A 14817-nucleotide genomic window follows, 5' to 3' on the forward strand; every position below is an offset into this window, starting at 1 on the left:
TGATTGACTTGACCCACCCATTAGCTTAGCATGATGATCGTTTAGTTTGTTGCTATTGCTTTCTCCATAACTATACATGTTCCTATGACTATGAGATCATGGAACTCCTGAATATCGGAGGAACAATTTGTGTGCTACCAAACATCACAACGTAACTAGGTGATTATAAAGGTGCTCTACAGGTGTCTCCTATGGTGTTTGTTGAGTTGGTATGGATTAAGATCAGGATTTGTCACTCCGATTGTCGGAGAGGTATCTCTGGGCCCACTCGGTAATGTACATCACAATAAGCCTTGCAAGCAAACATTGATCTTTTAGCCGTGTGCGGTGTCCCCCTTCACCATAATCCACCTCGGTAATATCGTAGCGGTGCTTAGGCGAAGCCCTATTCCGATAGTAACATCATCACCGTCATCACGCCGTCGTGCTGACGAAACTCTCCCTCGAAGCTCTACTGGATCGTGAGTTCGCGGGACGTCACCGAGCCGAACGTGTGCAGATTGCGGAGGTGCCGTACCTTCGGTGGTAGATCGATCGATCGTGAAAACGTACGACTACATCAACCGCGTTATCCTAACGCTTCCGCTTACGGTCTACGAGGGTACGTAGACGATACTCTTCCCTCCCGTTGCTATGCATCGCCATGATCTTGCGTGTGCGTAGGATTTTTTTTGAAATTACTGCGTTCCCCAACGCTTGCATGGAAACATTTTGTAGGCATTTCAAGATTTGGAAGCATTCAAGATTCAACACAATGGCAAGTGCTTCAACCTCTCCCATTTCTTTCGGGTTATCAAGGACGAGGAGAAGTTCAAGGCGGAATATGCCGCTCTCAAGTCGCGTGGGGGGAAGAAAGCCGTGGAGGAGGTTGGGTAGGGCGAGCCGGCACAGCCACGGGGGAAGACCTACTCCAAGAAGGAGGACAAGCGGGATGCGGCATCCAACGCCTTGGTCGCAAGCGTGGAGGGCATGATGAATAAGAAGGACTCAAGAGAGGAGGAGCACCGGCGTTTCAAGGCGGAGCAAATGGACACTTTCATGAAGATCCAAAGGAGGAGGCTTGAGATGGACGCAGAGAAGCAAGCCAAGATGTTCGAGCTCGAGGCGGAGAAGCAAGCCAAGATGATAGAGATCGAGGCCACCAACGCCAAGACGAAGGCCAAAGAAGTGGCTCTCGCGAGCATGATGACTGGGGTGAAGATCATGAAGGTGGATCTCAACACCGTGTCGCCAAGGAAGAGGCCGTGGTTCGAGAAGATGCAGGCCGACATGTTCAAGTTCAACGACGAGTGATCTATGGCGGCGAGCGCCGTCTTTTTTGTATGCCGGCAGGTGCGCTGGCATGACCACGGGGCCGCGATGGCATGGTCGAACTCAAGTCCCACCCTTTTTTGTGTGCTGGCATGTGTGCCGGCCAGCTGACGAGTGAGCTAGCATAAACTGTGGTGATATTTTCTGAAGCCGGCATTGTATACCGGCGCTGGCATGATGCCGGCATAGTGAGACATGGCCGCTGGCATGATCAGCCGCGGGCCTTTTTTTAAGTTGATGCGGATATGAAATGAGTCGGCGTGTTGGATGCACTGCGGACCTAAATGCAAAATTAGGCGGATGCCAGGCGAGCAGCCGACCCAAACGGACAAAAAGCGAACAAATACGCCGTCTGTTTGAATCAGCCCGTTGGAGTGACTCGTAAGGCATAAATACACCGCGAGCACGCAACCTGCACTGCACGCACCTCCCCCCCTCCCGGCCGCCTTCCCAACCTCACCCATAATCCATCTCAGATCAGCTCGTAATATTTCCTAAATCATTCGGTGGATGTACCATTGCTCATCCATCAGGGTCCGCAACGCGTCGTCAACCATATCTTCTTCCCAGCGCACTACTACTCCGACATCACTACGCTCATGCTAACTCGACGCCCCTTTGCGCCCGCGGCTCCACGACAATTTCCTCGACACCGGCCACCCCGACTCGACATCGACCATGACATTCTTCACACAGCTACCTCGACCACGACTCCATCATCCACGCTTTCGGCTACCTCGACAAACGGCACAAAGGGCTACCGCCTTGCTCGAGCAACCTCGTCAGTTGCCACTTCAGCTACGACTCCGTGATGCATCGACCGTTACGACTGTGGGAGCTGTCCGTCGGCTTGCCTTCAGATTCTTCTCCAGTCTCACCGTCTGCGTCGCTATCGTTGTGACTGCGGGGGGTGTTGAGTATATTGATTATTAGAAAACAGGGCCGGGCCCATAGTGGTGCGAACTGTGCGGCCCGCACAGGGCCCATAAAATTGAGGGACCCCAAAAAATTTACATGTCTATTCCTGGGGTAGGCGTTGGGCCGCGCATGGAGTTGGGCCGCTGCCCACTGCCCCGTACGTGAGTCCACCAGGCCGCTACTCGAGCGTCCCAGGCCGCTGCTTGATGCCTTGATGGCTCGATGCCTCGATTGCTGGATGCTAGCCGCCAGGGCATGCTGATCTGCTCGATACCTCAATCTCCCCTCAAAAAAGCTGATCTGCTTGATCGAAACCGAAGGGCGGTGTTAGTTCTGCTCGATCGATTGCATCTAGAATCCATGGGCGGGCGACACGGCGCATGCGCATCCTCTAGATTTCTAGATCTGGCGACGCCGCGACGGGGACACGGCGAAAGGTACAGCCACGAGCAGGATGAGAAGACGTAGTACGCTAGTTTTGTCATTACAAATACAGTAAATCCTCATTCGTTCACAACTTCGCATCCATCGATAAATCCTCTCGTGTTCTCGGGTTCTCAGAGTGTTACTGCTGCCTTCTACTCCTAATCCTACTTCTATTATTTTAATTTCTATTTTCTAATTAACTTTTCACAGGGATCATTAGAGAGATAGATTCTTGCATGTGCCTCCTCGATTAAAGATCACAGTATAGCAGTTCAACCGGATAGGACACGAGACTAGATGAGTAAGACGGTCCGTCTAATTGCCAAACATTGACACATAATCTTCATTGATATCTGCTGCCGTATCACTTTAATTTTATTTTATTCATATTCTGTATGTCGTGTTTCAGTACTACAATTTTTTTATGTCAGACAATATATCACATCCTTTATAATTGCTCGATAGTTTATATTTCTAGTGAGATAGGGCCTCATCTTTTAGTTTCACACATGGCCCCGAATTTTGTCGGCCTGACCCTCTTAGGAAAGACAAGATAGACTATGATTTGTTCTGACTTGTCTTCTACTTCAAGTAGATCATTGTACTTATGTATATATTTTTTTTGACGAAAAGACAAGGCCACTGCTTTTCATTGCGCATAGACGGAAAAAAATGTTACAAAGCAAGATTACAGAGAAGGATGGGGGAAGAACAACACATCACATTAGTCTGGCTCTAGAGGTCTCTCTACTATTGCCAAGACACGTCGCCGTCCAGCATCAACCCAGTCCTGGGCCTCTAACTGAATTTTTTCGAACAACCTTGCAGAGGTACACGACGTGTTCCTGAAAATTCTTTCGTTTCTCTCCTTCCATAGCATCCACCATACGAGGGCCATGACCGATCTCCACGACTTTGCCGTCTCCTTGTTCATACCCTGAGAAGAGCGTTGCCACCAGTCTATCATGTCTTCATTGCCATTTATATTCAGGCTCTGGGGGAGGCCCAGCTTGCTGATTGCTAAGTGCCAAATCTCCTTGGCGCAGGGGCAAACTGAAAGGAGGTGGGAGGCACTTTCAGGAGCTTGCAAGCACAAGGAGCAGGTGGGATTATGTGGCCAGCCTCTCTTAGCTAGGTTATTATCAGCGGTTAAACACTTTCCTTGAGCCACGAGCCACACAAAAAATTGACATTTTGGCGGTGCGTCCGAGCTCCAGGCAAGTTTGGCGAAGAGCGGCTTGATCTGTGCCGACAGCATGGCAGCAGAAGCAGAAGCAGCCGAGAAAGTACCATTAGCTGTCCATCGCCAGGTCAAGGAGTCAGGCTGGTCCGGGATGAGGTGGGTGTGCTGCACAACATTCCATAGGCTCGAGAACTGGTTGATGGAGGCAGCCGAGAGGTTGGCTTTGAAGTGTCTCATCCATTTGTCACCCATTACAGCAGCCTTGACACTTATAGTTTTGAGAGTGCATTGCTTGAACAAATCTGAGAATTTTGTGCAGAAGCTTTCCCTATTATGCCAAGGGTCGGTCCAGAACTAAGTTAGGCCCCCATTTCCAATGGAGAAATCCACCGAAGCCTCAAATAAAAAACGAACACATCTGTCCACAGGAAGCGACAAGCCAATCCAAGGTTTTGAAGTGTCCATCCAGAAGAGCCATAGCCATCTACATCTCACCGCGACACTTTTTTTGATTCAAACATGGGATACCAAAGCCACCAAGTTTTTTTGGGAGACAGACCTGCTTCCAATTCACCAAGCATTTTCCTCCAGTTGCAATATCCTTGTTCGCCCACAAGAAACCACGACAACACTTATCAAATTTCTTGACAGCCCAACTAGGCGGGTCAATGGCCATGATCTGAAATAATGGAAGTGCATAAAGCACCGAGGTGACAAGAGCCAGCCTCCCAGCCGTGGGCAAGTTGAGCTTGTTCCACCCGGAAGTGTTGCGGTGGAGTTTATCAAAAACCGGCTGGTAATGCACTCTTTGCAGGCGAGAATAGCTAAGAGGCATACCCAAGTACGTGACGGGAAATTCCTTGATCGGGCAGTGCAAGAGTGCAGCAAGCTCCAGGAGATTGATGTCATCACAACGAATGTGGCAGAAGCTGCTCTTGAGAAAGTTTGTCCTTAGGCCGCTTGCGTTGTCAAAGGCATCTAGAATAGCTTTGGCCGCAATGATCTCATGGGTAGTTGGCCTGACAAACATCATCACATCATCTGCATATAATGAGATTCTGAGGTTAGGTATGCAGCGGCCAAAAGGGGCCAGCACGCCAGCTTGCACCGTTGTACGCACCATTGCATCAAGCAAGTCCATGACAAGGACGAAAAGCAGCGGTGAAAGTGGGTCACCCTGCCTAAGGCCCTTGCGATGGAAAATTTTCTCAGAAAGCTCGCCATTGACAAGAACCCGAGTGGAAGAAGAAGCAAGCATCGCAACAATCCAGTTTCTCCACTTTTGTCCAAAACCTTTCGCGGTGAGGAGCTCAATCAGGAACTCCCATGAGACACTATCAAACGCCTTTTCAATATCCAGTTTCAGCATCACAGAAGGGATTTTCTTCAGGTATAGCGATCTGACCATTCCTTTAACAAAGACAAAATTGTCGTGGATTGCTCTGCCCTTGATGAGTGCACTCTGCGAAGGGAGCACCAGGTCTTTCATCATTGGTTGCAATCTTCTTGCAAGGACCTTCATGATAATCTTCGCAAAGAAAGAGAGCAGACTAATAGGCCTATAACTTATGTATATATGTCCATGAGGCTCAAGCAATACAACAACTATTTCACCAATCCTCTCTCTCCCATCTAACAAGCCGGCTTACACCTAGCAGGCGCCTTAATTCTTTGTCAACTGAGAATTATAGCTAATCCAAAAGAAGTAATATCGGATTTATTGCCCATATTTCTCATCATCATATAAAAAGAGAGTAAATATTCTACTACTACAAGATTTAAGGCATAAATAGACCCCAAGCACGCAAGCGGCATGAATCCATCAGGGTCCGGATAGACCTGCAGGGAGCTTTCCAATTGGGGTGTTGGTGGCCGCAGCAAGGTACTTGGCCACGTCATGGCCACACATTGGGCATGTGGCCACCTTGTGGAAGCAGGGCAGGATGCAGCCGCGGTGGAAGGAGTGCGAGCACGGCAGCCTCACCATGGTGTCTTCTTTAGCCTCCATGCACACACGACACTCGGCATCTCGAGCCTGGCCCTGGCATGGTGGAGCCGTCGTCGTCGTTGCCGCAGCAGCCTTGTCGCAAGCAAGTAGCAGCGCCTTAGGCTCGCTGTAGACGAATTCCGCTACGATGGTGAGAGCCATGTCGACGTCGAAGCGCGGAGGGACTCCACGGTGCTCGCCTGCACCATGCTCCCGCCGGACCGCGTCCACCGTCAGCGTGGCCAGGTGGTCGGCCAGCGAGTCGTCCCAGCTGCCGGCGTCGAGGCCGAGCGGCGTCCGCGCCCGCAGCAGCACCTCGTGCATGGCATCGCGGCAGGCCGAGTGGTGGTTGGCGTTGAGGCTATTGAGGAGCGGGAACTTGTGGTCGAATCTCCGTGGAGCCGCCTCCTCATGCTGGAGCGTGGGTCTCACGGCGCCTCCCACCGCGCGCAGCCAGTAGCTCACCACCAGGTCGCCGTGCAGGCGCACGCGGCTGTAGTACCCTTTGCTCGGGCTGAGGCTCATATCTCGCGCCTCGGTTCCCAGTCGTCCGCTCAGTCGGCACTCCATCGCCGCCGCCGCCAGTGGCGGCATCCTGCTCAACGGTGAAGCCATGTTGCTCACCTCGTTGCCGATCGATCGACCACCCGACAGGAGGCACCGGCCAGCATATATATATGTACTTTGTCCTGAATCCGAGTAGGACTCAACTCTCCCTTCTTAATTGTAATCCGAGCCGGCTTTTGTTGTTCGATTCATTGCTTGCCGATGAACGTGGTGCTAATTAACACCCATCGACGCTGTGCTAATATCCTTTTGATATTTTTTATTTTCTTCTAAAAATGATCACCCAAAGTACAAAGCATCTCAAACATAATAACCACACAGCAACATAACCACGCGCGTTGCTGCGTGAATCAGTTGCAATTTTTTTATGAGATTTGAATGTGTGCTATATGAATATATTTTGATTAATAACATGTGAACCAAATGTCAAAATAGATACGACTTATTACAATGTATAGTTGAAAATATTTATCGAAATAAGTAAAACAATAGAATGAAAATATGTTCTCATGCATGGTTGCATGTGAAGGTATGTCTTTTCCCATGCATGGTTGCTTGTTGAGGTTGGCCTTTTCTCATTACTAGTTGTATAGCGATGTGACATGCTTGCATGTTGAGATAAATAAATAAATAAATGGGGATAACTCTCTTAGGTATATATGATCACATCGAGATTTTGAGACCACCACCGAATGATCACTATTGTCGTCAGAATGAGCCACCGACGCACCGCTGTCGCTGCTCCTCTACCGGAGCCGGCTTGACCTTGTCGATAATAGTCGGGAAATCTTCGTGCACGTACCCTAGGGACCAGCGCTCTGAAGCTGCAATTGTCGCTGTCGAAACCTTGGATAGATCTGAAGTACCTGACACCATATCTCGCCAGATGCCCCAAGAAGAAGACAAGAATCTATGCCGGAGCTCCGTCGACTACCTCCAGACGAACGAACTCGAGGAGGATTGGAGCCCGAAAAATAAACTCGGAGAAGAATTGCCGCCATCCACCCGATTGCCACGTCTGCGAGGGCTAGAAAACCCTAACCTAAACTACTGATCGGAGCGGAGGCACCGAGATTCCCCTCCCTGACACCAGTTGCCGGAGCGTAGGCAGAGAAGAGGCGAATCCACAAGCTCGTCTATATGAAGTCTAGAGGAGGAAAATTGCCTAGCAGCCTAGGTTTTGAGGAGAAACATATTTTTTATATTTATGGCACATCTAGATGAGTTTTAGCAAAACTGTTTTTGTAATTAATATCCCAGGAGTATGTAGTATCATAAGTGTTCGATCATTTGTCGCCTATTTGAAGCAATGGCATCAAACAGGAATTCCCTGCATGGGCCATGTGATTCGTGTATTTCATGGGTCTGAGTGAAAGCCCACTTCGGTCCCGTTATTCTTGTCTACTCTCGGGCTCGGCTCGGCCGCCGGCCTCCGCTCCTGTCTGCAAAATAACACCGCCGGGCATTGGAAGATGATCTCGCCAGCCATGCTGACGAGCTCCGTCCGGCGGAATCGCCCCTTCCATTCCTCCTATCTACATATGGCTTGACCATCTATAGTAGCTGGCTGGGACTTGGCAACCATTCACATGAACGTTTGCTGAACTCGTTCTGTTCCTGTCAGGCACACATTAGCTAATAGAAAATGTGACCAAAGTTCGTTTTTCACAAGGCATATGTGTCCTACTAAGACATATCAGTATCACGGTATGGAATGTATGTACATTTCTCAGTTACTTTCAATGCAAAGCTGAACTGAACATGAGGTTTTAGCAACAACTCAAGATAGTCACTCAAATATGATGTGACAAAACAATATTTGAACACAAAGACAGATAACTCCTTGTACCTTACCAATCATGTATAAGTTGTTTTTCATGTACGTACAATACAGGTGACGTCTTAGTGTCTTCTGACAAGCAGACCATTACAAAAGCTTATGCTATACAACGAAGCTATGCTGCAATGTACATTACTATTTTCTGCTATTCCAGATCTCAAATAAATTATAGGTTACATACTAACAAGAACACTCAAATATTGTGCGAGTTAGGATGCACAATATACATACTATATGGTTTGAGCATGATCTCTTTATGTACTCCCTCCGTCTGGGTTTATTAGTCTCTCAGCATCATAAGCATGCCCTTTTTTATAAGGCCCCCCTTTGGAAAGGTGCATGCATGCAACCATTTCATTGATTGCATTGAAGGCCATTGTTGTTGGTGTCATGGCTAGAAAATTAATACACTTCATGTGTGCTTTTTCATTGACTGCATGCGTGGGAGAGAGTGCATTGGGAGTTGAATGAAATAATTAATATGAGCAAATTACTAGTACTATGTACTAGGAGTATCTTGGTTTAATAGAAGTTGTCTTTAGGCCTAATAAATCCGGACGGAGGAAGTACCAAGCAAATGAGAGGTCCCCAAGACCAGGCGATGAATACACAAATGACTTAAACACTAGGTATGCCTACTACTCCATGTTCCAATGATCCTTGAACTTGACGGTCAGGGGTGCCGACCATGAACTGCGACAAGATCAATGGCTGCGTAAGCTTCCTGCGCCTGAATCTGTTGATGAAGACGTGCATATCATTAGAATTCTGTCAATTACCAAGAGATTGCACAGCTAAAACTTGTTTATGAAAGCAAGCATTAATCCCTGCAGAGAACTTTCTAGTCACTTGTACGAGGGTCCTTAGCAAGTGACAAAAATATTGTTTCATAAGGTATGGATTCAATGAAAGTTGTTATTAGGGAGTTCAAGAAAAGCATGCTTAAAATAGATAAAAGCAATATAAGGAGAGGATGAGGAATTAATTACCTGGTGAGTAGAAACTCGTGAAAGGATAATACGGATGTCCATCATCAAGTCTCTTGAATTCCAAGGACTTAAGATGAAGCATGTAGACATGGACGTCCACTAATATAAAAAGAATTAAATATATTGGAGGTGCCTCAACTTGTCTTGCACAGTCGGTTTGGTGCTCAAAGTTGCAAAATACACAAACTTGGTGCTTGAACTTGTCCGGCCGTGCAAATACAGTGCCTCCTTTCGTATTCTAACGTAGGTCCAACACATGTGGTGTGCCAGCATGGTGGTGGCACACCTGTGTGGATGAGAGCCCGAAAGTGATGGGTGCTGCGCGCGTGAGATTTTCTTTATACAGAAATCCACTTGTATTTTTTAATCATGTAGGAAAGATTTGAAATAAAGTTTATGCTAGTGAGAAATAACATGAAAAAAAAATCATATTGAAGGGGTTTTGAACCAAGCAGTTCCTGGTCAAATACAGCTCAATCTGTCCATAGAAATAGACAGTTTCCGCATTTGCTCTGCAGTTTTCCTAATGCGTTATCTATTGTTTTTTTTTCAAGTTCCTGTTTAGTTTCATGGCACGTAAACTTTCCATATAATAAATAAAACATGAACTTATTTCTTATTTGAATTTTTTTCTATTTTCATTATTGCGTACTTTGAGGAGGCAAACATGAACTGTTTCAAAAAGTTATGGGGATTGATATAGTTCAAACTATATTAGAAAATATTGTGTAAATTTATGTATGTTCATTTTGGACAACAAACATCTTCATTGTATTTCTAAAATACCCAATTATTAAAAAGTTGACAAAGCTGTATTTTGTAAACTATTCAACATGCATTAAAAACTACAATGTTGAACTTTTTAGTACAATTATCAAAATGTTACAGAATAAGTTTTTTGAACTTTTTTCAAAATACACATTAACATTTTTTATTGCAGGACAAACATTTTTCAAAAATACGTTATAATCTTTTAATACATGTGAGACATTTTTCGAAAACATGTTGAACATTTTTCAAATGCACTAACACTTTCTTTAAGGTTGTGAAGTTGTAATTTTTTCTTACATTTATTTTTTTAATGGTAAAAAATATGAAAAATAAAAATAAATTACATGAAAATCTAAAAATAAAACTTGTGCGAGTCCATAGAAGCACCATATATAAATAAAAATCACTTGAAGAGGTACATAGCAACCAAAGCGGCTTTTGGAGCATGGTGGCCATTGAGCATGCTTGTTTTGAAAGGCTAAAAAATGGCACTTAATAGTTTCAAAAAGAGTTAATATTTTTCACACAAAAATGTATGAATGTGCTCTAAGTGACTTTCAAATTTCATTCGAAATTATGTTGTATTATACCCTGCAAAAAAAAGACAAAAATCCGGCCAGAAAAACAAGCTGATTTTTGCATGTATTTGCCTTTTTTTTATCTCCCACATACAAACATAGATTTGATGAAAATTCACACGGATATATTACACTTCTATGTGTGCATGTACAAAATACTTAGAATTTTTTTAGTTGTAAAAATCCGTTTCTTTGAACTTTGAAAAAAAGGACACAATGTGTTCGTGTTCCAAAGTTATTTTTTGCATAGCGTTGCAGTATATAGAGTTCGAGCTCGTCAATATCTACTGTGCAGAGTATGGCACGGTGAGCACTCCGTGCATGTAATATGAAGGGGTTTTCCATAGAAAAAATTCTCAGGTGATTTTGTTTTTTTTTAGTTTGTGGGGTTTTCCTATCTGGTTAAATAAAATATGAGCGGGCTTTCTATAAAAAAATCCTCAGCGCACGTGCCACCCAGCCCTTACTAGCTCTCAGCCACTGACAGGAGGGCCACTGCCAAGCTAGCTCCAGGTACGTATGGAGGCACCATATTTGCATGGCCGGATAAGTTGTTTCATGTATTTTGCAACTTTAGATATTAAACTGACCGCTCATGATAAGTTGAGGCACCTTCGATGTATTTAACTCATATAAAAACTGTATCCATATCCTCTCAATATCCTACTATACTTTCGGTGCCATACCGCCCATTTCCCCAAATACTCTAGCGCGGACGCTAAAAATGTCATACAATTTAAGGCTGCTCTGCAATACCCATCTGCCATGACCATTGACATTTTTCTTCCACACCCGGAGGTGTGAGTATTCTAATAAGGCAAAGCCAATAGCGCCATCATCAGCCCGTGTTATCTGACCGAGCATTGCCCCGCACTGCATACGGATAGGCTCTGACTATCCAAATTAAACTGAAGAATGACATCTCCAGTGCACAACCAATGAAGCACATTGCCCATAAGTGTCGCGGGAGTTGTCCTGTTCATAAAGATAACGAGGATCGGCTATTGGCACGTTGCCCCATATGCCAGTGCTTGAGGAGTAAATGCTTACGTGACCATGTCTCGAAGGCATATGAGGGAGTCCTGGATTAGGGGGTTTCCGGACAGCCGGACTATATCCTTTGGCCGGGCTGTTGGACTATGAAGATACAAGATTGAAGACTTCGTCTTGTGTCTGGATGGGACTCTATTTGGCGTGAAAGGCAAGCTAGGCAGTACGGATATGGATATCTCCTCCTTTGTAACCGACCTTGTGTAACCCTAGACCTTTCCGGTGTCTATATAAACCGGAGGATTTTAGTCTGTAGGACAACATACGATCATACCATAGGCTAGCTTCTAGGGTTTAGCCTCTCCGATCTTGTGGTAGATCAACTCTTGTAATACTCATATCATCAAGAATAAATCAAGCAGGACTTAGGGTTTTACCTCCATCAAGAGGGCCCGAACCTGGGTAAAACATCGTGTTCCCTGTCTCCTGTTACCATCCGCCTTAGACGCACAGTTCGGGACCCCCTACCCGAGATTCGTCGGCTTTGACACCGACATTGGTGTTTTCATTGAGAGTTCCTCTGTGTCGTCGCCGTTAGGCTTGATGGCTCTTACGATCATCATAGCGACGCAGTCCAGGGTGAGACTTTTCTCCCCGGACAGATCTTTGTGTTCGGCGGCTTCGCACTGCGGGCCAACTCGCTTGGCCATCTGGAGCAGATCGAAAGTTACGCCCCTGGCCACCAGGTCAGGTTTGGAAACTTAAACTACACGGCCGACATCCGCGGAGACTTGATATTCGACGGATTCGAGCCCCTGCCTTGTGCGCCGCGCGGTCACGATGAGTACGATTTATCTCTATCATCGGACCATATTCAGGAGATCGCACCGGCAGCCGCTCCGAGCCTCAATTCCGAGCCAGTTGCGCCGTCCATGGACGGGTGGATGGACCCCGTCACGGAGGCCGTACCCTCAGCGGCGATCGAGCCAAATATCGACCTTACCCTTCACGAGAGCTGTGTTGGCAAACTGCCGGATCCTTCTCCGGCCACGGACTCCGAACCGCCTGCGCCCGTGCCTGTCGAATCCAACTGGGCGCCGATCATGGAGTTCACCTCCGCGGATATCTTTCAGCACTCGCCTTTTGGTGACATACTGAACTCATTAAGGTCTCTCTCCTTGTCAGGAGAGTCCTGGCCGAACTATGTTTGGCAGGATTGGGATGCGGATGACGAAGAAATTTGCCGCCCATCCACCACCCACATAGTAGCCACTGTCGATGACTTAACCGACATGCTCGACTTCGACTCCGAAGACATCGACGGTATGGATGACGATACGGGAGTCGAAGAGGAATCACTGCCCACAGGGCACCGGATAGCCACCTCGTCATATGATATATACATGATGGACACACCCAAAGAAGGCAATGGCAACGAGACAACGGAGGATGACCCCTCCAAGAAGCAACCCAAGCGCCAGCGTCAGCGGTGCCGCTCTAAGTCCCGCCAAGGCAAAAGTGGTGATACCGGCACCGGAGATAATAGCATTCCGGACAGTTCCGAAGACAACAACAATCCCCTCCAGCAAGATTTAGGGCAGGAGGATGGAGGAGCCAGCTCTCCTGAGAAAGCGGCAGATGGAGAGCCGGAGGATGATAATTACATGCCTCCCTCCGAAGATGAGGCAAGCCTCGACGATGACGAATTCGCCGTGCCAGAGGATCCCGTCGAACAAGAGCGCTTCAAGCGCAGGCTGATAGCCACGGCAAATATCCTTAAGAAAAAGCAGCAGCAGCTTCAAGCTGATCAAGATCTGCTAGCTGACAGATGGACTGAAGTCCTAGCGGCCGAAGAGTATAAACTCGAACGCCCCTCCAAGAGTTACCCAAAGTGCAGGTTGCTACCCCTACTAGAGGAGGAAGCACCGAAACCTACATCCCCGGCGTATGACGCGGCTGATCGGCCACCTCGTGGCCGTGACAGAGAGATATTCCAGCCAAAAGCTCAGCCTGCACCCCGTCGTCATTCAAATAAAAAGGTAGGGGAAATATGAGGGAAATATGCCCTAGAGGAAATAATAATGTTATTATTTATTTCCTTATATCATGATAAATGTTTATTATTCATGCTAGAATTGTATTAACTGGAAACATAATACATGTGTGAATACATAGACAAACAGAGTGTCACTAGTATGCCTCTACTTGACTAGCTCATTGATCAAAGATGGTTATGTTTCCTAACCATAGACATGAGTTGTCATTTGATTAACGGGATCACATCATTAGGAGAATGATGTCATTGACTTGACCCATTCTGTTAGCTTAGCACTTGATCGTTTAGTTTGTTGCTATTGCTTTCTTCATGACTTATACATGTTCCTATGACTATGAGATTATGGAACTCCCGTTTACCGGAGGAACACTTTGTGTGCCACCAAACGTCACAACGTAACTGGGTGATTATAAAGGTGCTCTACAGGTGTCTCCAAAGGTACTTGTTGGGTTGGCGTATTTCGAGATTAGGATTTGTCACTCCGATTATTGGAGAGGTATCTCTAGGCCCACTCGGTAATGCACATCACTATAAGCCTTGCAAGCATTGCAACTAATAAGTTAGTTGCGGATGATGTATTACGGAACGAGTAAAGAGACTTTCCAGTAACGAGATTGAACTAGGTATTGAGATACCGACGATCGAATCTCGGGCAAGTAACATACCGATGACAAAGGGAACAACGTATGTTGTTATGCGGTCTGACCGATAAAGATCTTCGTAGAATATGTAGGAGCCAATATGGGCATCTAGGTCCCGCTATTGGTTATTGACAAGAGAGGTGTCTCAGTCATGTCTACATAGTTCTCGAACCCGTAGGGTCCGCACGCTTAACGTTCGTTGACGATATAGTACTATGAGTTATGTATGTTGGTGACCGAATGTTGATCGGAGTTTTGGATGAGATCACAAATATGACGAGGAACTCCGGAATGGTCCGGAAGTAAAGATTGATATGTGTATAGTAGTGTTTGATCTCCGGAAGGGTTCCGGATTTCACCGGAAGGGGTTCCGGATGTTTCCCGAAATGTTTGGGCACGAGAACACTTTATCTGGGCCAAAGGGGAAAGCCCACGAGGCTTTTGGAAAGTGAAAAAGGAAGTTTTGCGGAGACCAGAGGCTAGACGCCAGGAACCCTGGCGTCTAGGGGGTAGACGCCGGGAACCCTGGCGTCTAGCCCTGGAGTCCGAGAAGGACTCTT

The 14817-nt window shown here is 46.6% G+C and overlaps 1 long non-coding RNA gene across 1 annotated transcript; it reads left to right on the forward strand.

The window, feature by feature from the left end:
- The first annotated feature begins 2452 nt into the window (after positions 1-2452).
- Positions 2453-3123, forward strand: LOC123082570 (uncharacterized). Its single transcript, XR_006439065.1, has 2 exons — positions 2453-2666; positions 2866-3123. It is a non-coding gene; the product is annotated as an uncharacterized lncRNA (long non-coding RNA).
- Positions 3124-14817: the final 11694 nt, after the last annotated feature.

The sequence above is a fragment of the Triticum aestivum genome, chromosome 4A (genome assembly GCF_018294505.1).
Source record: "Triticum aestivum cultivar Chinese Spring chromosome 4A, IWGSC CS RefSeq v2.1, whole genome shotgun sequence".
Lineage (NCBI taxonomy): Eukaryota > Viridiplantae > Streptophyta > Magnoliopsida > Poales > Poaceae > Triticum > Triticum aestivum.